The sequence below is a fragment of the Emydura macquarii genome, unplaced genomic scaffold (assembly GCF_026122565.2).
Source record: "Emydura macquarii macquarii isolate MOO-44397 ecotype Brisbane River unplaced genomic scaffold, CSIRO-AGI_Emac_v2 contig_561, whole genome shotgun sequence".
Taxonomy (NCBI): Eukaryota; Metazoa; Chordata; order Testudines; family Chelidae; genus Emydura; species Emydura macquarii.
Window position 1 is genome coordinate 4,749,378 of NW_027130698.1, and position 6,085 is coordinate 4,755,462.

At 41.2% G+C, this 6,085-nt stretch overlaps 1 long non-coding RNA gene across 1 annotated transcript; it reads right to left on the reverse strand.

The window, feature by feature from the left end:
* Positions 1 to 1,124: 1,124 nt before the first annotated feature.
* On the reverse strand, positions 1,125 to 3,982 carry LOC137147631 (uncharacterized). Its single transcript, XR_010918268.1, has 2 exons — positions 3,756 to 3,982; positions 1,125 to 3,103 (listed from the first exon to the last, which is right to left on the reverse strand). It is a non-coding gene; the product is annotated as an uncharacterized lncRNA (long non-coding RNA).
* Positions 3,983 to 6,085: the final 2,103 nt, after the last annotated feature.

Consider the following 6,085-nt stretch of genomic DNA (forward strand, 5'->3'; position numbering starts at 1 on the left):
TGGGTAGCATCATTGTACCCCAGAACCCCTTCGGAGCTAATTGGAGAGGTCAAATACACTCAGGCAGGATGTAAAAGGAGAAAGCCAAGCTCCTGGAGCCCTATGGAGGCACAAGTTGTCTGTTATCTCCAGGGTTTCCTGTCTGTACCATGGATATTGAGCTTACATTGTGTTCCTAGCCATGCCCGCACCAGTTCTGTGGGTTGTTGTACCCACAGGATGGGGATGACGCAGTGCACTCCTGGGGCTGTGTCAATCTGTTCATGCAAGTTCTCTCCTTCCATGTGGTTCTCCCCTGGAGTGGCCAATTCTTTACCATTTGAAAAAATAAAATAATCACAAGACAAAGGCCCAATTCTGCTTTCGTTTTTGATTCAAACTGATGTGAGTTAGATCAGGCTCAGGCTCTAGAAGTTCCCCTGGCCCCACACATTACACCTTACATTGTACAATGCCTCTCTGACCATTAATAGCCATGTTGCGTGCTCCTTAAAAATCTGCTAAAAGCCCTGGACCTCATGGGGCTCTGGGGAAAGCCAGGGAGCAGATTCCAGCATGGCAGGGGCACAGGCAGACTTGGGGCATGGTATGGAAAGAGCAGGTGCTGCAGTCCACACCCAAGCCCATTGGGCAAAAGCAGACTGGCAGCTCCTTTCCCACGCTGCACCACAGCCCCGGCTGCCTATCACCAAGACACTCCCACCCGTCCAGCCTCAGTCACCCAGAGCCTCAGCCTGTGGCAGGAGACAGACCTACGTGTGGCTGCTTGCTGTTCCAAGGAGTTCCCACCTGCAGGTGGACCCAAGTAGCCCTCCCTGTCTCATGCTTAAAGTAGGCCCCCCCTGCCCTAGTGCCTAAAATAATGTCTCCAGAGTGAGGATCTGATAGAAGCCAGCTTCCAAGTCATGGCCACACCAAAGACCAAACACTGTGAGACTAATCGGGGTGGAGGTGGAATCAGCCCTCCTGTCCCTTGCAGATAAATTTTGCCCTGTATTTCTCATGCAGCTGTTTCTCATTTCCTTGCCATTTAGGTGACCATGCCACTTCCCTCAAACAGCACAACGAGACAGGAAATCCCATTACTGCCCCCCTGTGGGTCATTCCAAATCCCTGGCCTGCAAATAGCCACTAGGGACATAGAGGGCCAGGAGGGCTGGAGGATGTCCTAGATCTTCAGGTACTGGAAAGTTATGTTGTTAAGATGACAGAGAATATAACCAGGGAGCCCATGACACACAAGCCACCAGACCACGAGTGAAGGGGCCAATGAGAACCAGAACAGGTCTGAATAGCAGCTGCCCACAGACTGGACAGAGCATGGGAGTCTGAGCAAGGGACATGGGCCCAGAGTCTCAAAGATATTGAGGCACCTAGTTCCCACTGAAATCCATGAGAGTTAGGTGTCTAAATACCTTTGAGGAACTGGGCTTTGGTCACTGTGGAGAATTTTCTCCTTTCCCTGCTGCTGGAGTTGGACATGTTAGGTCAGGATAACCCCATTATGCTCAGCATCTTTCACCTTAGAATAACAGGAATAGGAATTCCTCTCACAAAAGCTTCATAGTATTCCTTATTTTCACAATTTACCTAGTCAGGTTTCAGCTGGTCTGCCATCAAATCTGGCACACATAGGAAATAAACTCAAATAGTCTCAAAGGATTATAGAGGGCACCTGTCTTATTAGAAAGAGCTCTGAACTCCATGATGTCAGTGTTGCAATTCTCCAATTTAAGATTATTTGTGCTAATGGAAGTGCTGGCATCTGTTGCTATCTAAGGATTAAGAAGTTACTCAGCCTTTTCTCCCCCCATGCAGGGTAACAAATAAATCATCCAAAACAATCTGAAACCTTCACAGTGGAAGCCAAGGGATGCTAACAGCTTTTTAAATGTTTTTCCAATCTTTTTAATAAGGCCTGGCTAGCATCGTCAATTTAAAATACGTTTGATAAAATTCGTTGTATTAGCATTGTAGTCAACATTTTATTGAGGACAATTGCTTCTGGGAAAGAGAAGAAAAATCTGATAAATAGGGACAAGTAACAGATAGATTAAGCTGTCTCAATTTTGGCTTTTGTTTTCATAGCATAAGGATTTTTTATAAATTGTTTTTGGACGATGAAGGCAGATGCTAAAAAATACCTTGTCAAGTTATGGTTTGTTAACGACTCTTGCTGTTTTTAATAATTGATGGGGAGCTTAAAACAGACATCGGTTTTTTCTTCCCCAGCACACTGTATGCTCAGGGCCTCATTCTGCAAATTCACCAGGCGCTGAATGCTCATTGAGGTCACATACTATTGTTATTGTAGGGTTTCATATGAGTGGTGAGCTGTTGGCATTTATGTATTTATTCTTTTCAGTAAGAAGAGTACTGAGTCATTTGTGGCAAAAATAAAGGGCTAAATTAATCTACAAAACAAATACACAAAAATTTAAAAAGTTAAATCAAATTTTAGCCTTATCCTCTTTGACAGCATCACTTCAAATGCAGTTGATTCATACATTAGGCAGAAATATCTAAATTTCCCTGGATAAGCATTCAAGTCTATCAGACACTGTACTGATTACTGATGTTTCCTTGACTTTATACCAGGACAAAATTAATCCTATAGCTAAAATAGTATATTCCAGATAATATTATTTCATGCACCATTAACTGATGTGGAAACTACAATAATAGATTTCACTAATTCACAAAAAATAGGTGCAATATTGTATCACGGTGGAAATACAGGCTGGATATGCATGGCACCCTCTGCCATCTTAACACTGAGGATGGAGGAACAGTTGAAAGGTGAATCCTATATAAATATTTGTACATAATATCATTTTCCCCCAAAATGTCAGCACTCATTCTGTTCTGTGTAAAATCTCTTGGGGCCCAATCCAACTCCCCTTGAAGTTAACAGGACTCTTCCACTGACTGCAATGGATGTTGGATTGCCCTCTTGTTCTTGTACATAGAACTGGCCACTCTTCTGTTAGGCTGTTGATCCAGAAAGCAGGGAAAGTCAAGTAAAAATAACAACGTGGCATGAATAGCAGCTTAATCCATCATCACCTTTGGGATCACTGGAAAGGCTCCCATTGGAGACGATCTAGGAAAAAAAACACATATGCCAAAGAGAGAAACTGCATGGAAAAAAGCTGCCTGGGGAACCCTGTCTGCACTCTGGTTACCCACATTGGCTGTATGTGGGAAAAAGCACTCGTCACAGAAACTGCTCTCTCACAAATATGGTATAGAAAGTCTATGGAGGAATTGGAAAAGGGCTGACTGCTCATGAGGCTAGTATGGTCAGGCCTCCTGGCCAAGGATACCTCTATTAATATTACAGCATTAACAGTGTGAACTCCAGTAGCTTTAGTGCAACATTGAGTTCTGGATCCGAAGTTTCAACTCCCCTCCCCCAAGTTCAGAGGTGTTTTGATTCAGGGTTTTAGTTGGTGCCCATCTCTACATGTATGTTCACCAGAGCAGAAGATTTAGATGTAGAAAGGGGAAACTCAGAAAAACTGAAAGTGAATATCTGCTTGAAACTTCAAGACAACGACACCCTCATAAAACTAATGCTCCTTAGGTAATGTGTTAGCCTTATACCAGCAGATGGTGCTGCAGTTTCACACAGGTCAGCATTTACTCTGAGATTTAACTCTGAATGTAAACACAACAGAGCTGGGTGGAGAAAATCTTTACCCAGTGTCTCCGACTCCGCTGTCTCCTGCTTATAGTAAGAGCCAGATACATACAATAAAAGCGACTTGTCTTCTCCTTCACCCTTCATGGTGCCAAATTGAACAGCAGGAGAATCCAGTGCCCACACTGTATCTGTTCCAGGTTTTCTGATTGGTTCTTCTGTTTTCACTGAACTGAATCCTCCAAAGGTCTTAGACTCATAGGATCCAGAATTACAGCAGTTGTACCAGAAGATATTGTGATGCACTGGTTTGCACAGGTGCTGTCCATATCATAGTATCTTCTCAGTCTGAAATAAGACACCTTTTTTCAATTCTGAGGCTGTCCCAACTGTACTGGGATGTGATTTATCCCAGCTGACCTGGTAATCACTGAAGCATTCAATTTTAATTAGGATTACAGTTAATGAAATCTACATAGCTAGCTAGTACAGTTTTCAGCCTCTGTGAAGCAAATTACAAATGTATAAAGAGGAGACAAATAAAGTGCAATATACTGGTGTATTGTTTTCTTTCTCAGTTAATCAAAAAAAAAAAACAACCCGTAGTCTCATATATATCCATATGACTTGGCAGTGACATATGGCAAAATCGTTGCTTTAGTTCTTCAATGAACAGTTTTCTTCTTATAAGGGAAAAAGCACTGCATCAGCGTGAGATCATTTAAAAAAACCTTTCCGACAAACTATTATATTCTTTGTTGTTGCCTAGTTACTTGCTTCTATTACCTTAGAAGGCTGTAAAGTCATCAATGATTTTTTTTGTTGTTGCTGCCGGAATATGAGAAGAGGTGTAATGATCAATACCCAATCTTTTGTTTGGTGAATATTATTAAAGAAAAACTGTGAACTGGCACAAATGTGAATAAGACAGAACATTTACACAAGAAGCAATGTACTGTACTCATCAGACTTTCAGTTTTTAGCTGCTAAATAAGACCGTTTCCCCCTCACAATCCAGCCACTACTTCATGAGCTGGCGGTAAAGTCACAGACTTGACGTTTTTGATGTTAGATTCTGGTGTCAAGGAAGTGGTTGTATGGCCTTTTGTTCCCTGGATTTCACACGTAAATCCCATTCATGTTAACTACCATTGTGAGTAGGTATTGAGGAGGTAATTGGCCTTCTGGGTCTCAGCAGTGTACATTAGGAGAGATTCCACTGACTGCAATGGAGTTAGCAAATTAGGCATTATGTCTTTACTGCAGGAGAAGGGGGATGACCTGTCTGCCTCTATATAAATGCAGATACCTTTGGCAATTAGCAAAATTAACAATTTCTTAAAACCACATCTAAGACCCTAAAATGTCTATTGCACGGTGTATTTCAAAGGCATATTTTATTGGAAAGTCCCTTTCCAGGATGAGAGTATAACACATAGAGTGCAAGAATGTGAACAATAATTTCCTGGAACACCACCACAATCCAGTGTAATAAAAATACCATTGAAAGGACTTCATTACATTGCCATTCATTAGAGCTGGAAACAAGTGATTGCTGGAGCAAGTAAGGTTGACAGCAAAATAGAATAATTTCACAGTAGCTTTGCAGTAACTGGTAGAGATGAGGATTACTTCTGGAGATGGGTCCCAGTCACAAAGTTTGATCCCCAAAGTTTTGGGGTTTTGGTTCAGGTCATTCTAGAAAGAAGAGGTGGCTATGATGTTGGATCTGCATTTGGTTTGGGTCTATTTATAAAGATTTTTTAAAGGAAATTTCCCATGTGCTAAGATACACATGCATCACTCTAATAATTATCACATGTCCTCCTATGCATCACAAACCAAGGTAAGCATTTCAAACCATACTATTATTTCAGCCTTCATTTGGGCTCTTTACCCCACATTTTGCAATGTGTTTAGACCTTGATCATTTGAAATTTATTCTATATCCACAAAAGTCAGGCTCATTTATCCAGATTCCATTGGCTCAGTTTTGTGAGAATGGGACTGAAAGTTATAGTTACTGAATCACAAATTATATTAATTATTACAAAATTACAATTTTCTCAATTACAAAAATAGAGACAAACACAAAGCAAAATCACAGACACTCAGAGAACAGGGCTCACATCATCTTAGTATGTTCACAATAATGAGCTTATTGATCTCCATCAAAATATCCCTATTTATGACAGCAGAAACTGAACAGGAAAGAATACACTTTTTAAAAAGACATGGACGCCTATTCCTGCTCAAATCAAATAATCAAAGTTATTACACAGCTGTGGAGCTTAATTTAGTCAGTAACGTCACTCCAACAAAGCAAATTCTGTGTGTCTCCTGAAAGGGCTGATGACATCACCAATAACCAAACGTGGACATCATTTTACATGAAAGACTTGATGACATCACTAATGAGGGGAAAAAAAGAGTCCTATACTG